We start from the raw sequence: 1,640 nt of genomic DNA, 5'->3' as shown, positions 1-1,640 counted from the left end.
TCCTTATAGTCTATGATATTTGGTCACATGAGTGCAAAAAGTTTGTTGAACATATCTTCCTCAAAGAACAGCAATAAAAAAGAGGATGAAAAAGCATTAAAGGTAATTGTACAGTATTCAAAACGAAGGAAAGTAAATTTGCTTACAAAAATTCATAATTATAGATGAAAAAATTAATAATGAATTTCATAATACAATGAAAAAATTATTAAACGAAGAAATGTTGTTACAGCTGGTACTGATTTCTTTGTGACAAGTTCGTTTAATACAAATGGTTTCTGGAAACTTGAAAGTGATTTCTAATGTATATAGAGGGTACATATTAACTATTATTGATTTCTTTTCGAAATCTGGTTTGGTTATTCCAATTGCTAAGGCAACGGCCTTGCCACAGTGGATGCACCGGTTCCCATCAGATCACTGAAGATAAGTGCTGTCGGATGTGGCCGGCACTTGGATGGGCGACCATCTGGGCCATCATGTGCTGTTGCCCTTTTTCGGGGTGCACTCAGCCTCATGATCCTAACTGAGGAGCCACTCGACTGAACAGTAGTGACTCCGGTCAAAGAAAACCATCATAACGACCGGGAGAATGGTGTGCTGACCACACGCCCCTCCTATCCGCATCCTCGTCTGAGGATGACACGGCGGTCGGATGGTCCTGATGGGCCACTTGTGACCTGAAGACGGAGTGCATTCCAATTGCTAAAACAAGTAAAAATGTTGCAGAAGAAATTTTAGTGGCAAGAACTCCAATACATCTTCAAACAGATGCTGGAAAAGAATATGGCAACAAAGGTTTTAATTACCTTATGAATAAATACAACATTAAACATTAATCAAGTTTTACAGGACTAAAGGCATCAGTTCTTGAAATATTTAACAAATCACTGAAGGGAAAATGTGGCAAAAATTAGTTCTTCAAGGTAATTTCAAGTAGATTAATTTACTTTTAAAATTAGTTGATGAATATAATAATACAATCCATTTGGCAATAAAGATGAAACCTAAAGATGTAGATAAATTTAATTTAAATCTCAGTAGAATTGTATCTAAAGCTGATAACCGAAAATTTGATATGGGGTAATAAGTGAGAAGAAGCAAACCGAAAGCAATTTTTGAAAAAGATTTTAGTGCAAGTTGGTCAACACAAATTTTTGAAACTGACTGTGTTATATTTTCACATCCAGTTACATACAAACTGAAAGATATCAAAGGAGATTCTTATGAGCACCAGCTACAAAGATATATTCAGATATATGTCTTTCGGAAAAGTTATAAAAAAAGTAAAGTGATAATGTTTATGTTACATGTTTAGAATCTGATAATTCATACAATAGTTTAGTAAATAAAGCTAAAAGTATTTTATAAAAGCTTTTTATGTATAAATTGATTGAATCCAAATGAATAAACTTGCACTTAAATCTTTCCTCCTGTTTGTTGCCCTCGTCATAATACATCTATATTCTTAATCCAATTAAATAATGAATTATGTGAAGTACTTATTTAACCTGAATGGTGAGGATGTATTAATTGTTTATGATTATTACAGAAAAGGCTAATATGCACATTTAATTTTAGCCACAGCTGTTTCTTTAGATAAATTAAAAACAAGTCTTGTTTTGTTTATTTTATAACCA

The 1,640-nt window shown here is 32.9% G+C and overlaps 1 pseudogene; it reads left to right on the top strand.

Moving 5' to 3' along the window:
* The first annotated feature begins 375 nt into the window (after positions 1–375).
* On the top strand, positions 376–493 carry LOC126472130 (5S ribosomal RNA; annotated as a pseudogene).
* The last annotated feature ends 1,147 nt before the right edge of the window (positions 494–1,640 follow it).

Source organism: Schistocerca serialis, chromosome 3 (assembly GCF_023864345.2).
Source record: "Schistocerca serialis cubense isolate TAMUIC-IGC-003099 chromosome 3, iqSchSeri2.2, whole genome shotgun sequence".
Lineage (NCBI taxonomy): Eukaryota > Metazoa > Arthropoda > Insecta > Orthoptera > Acrididae > Schistocerca > Schistocerca serialis.
Note: the sequence above shows the minus strand (reverse complement) of the source record. Positions and strands in the feature narration are given on the sequence as shown.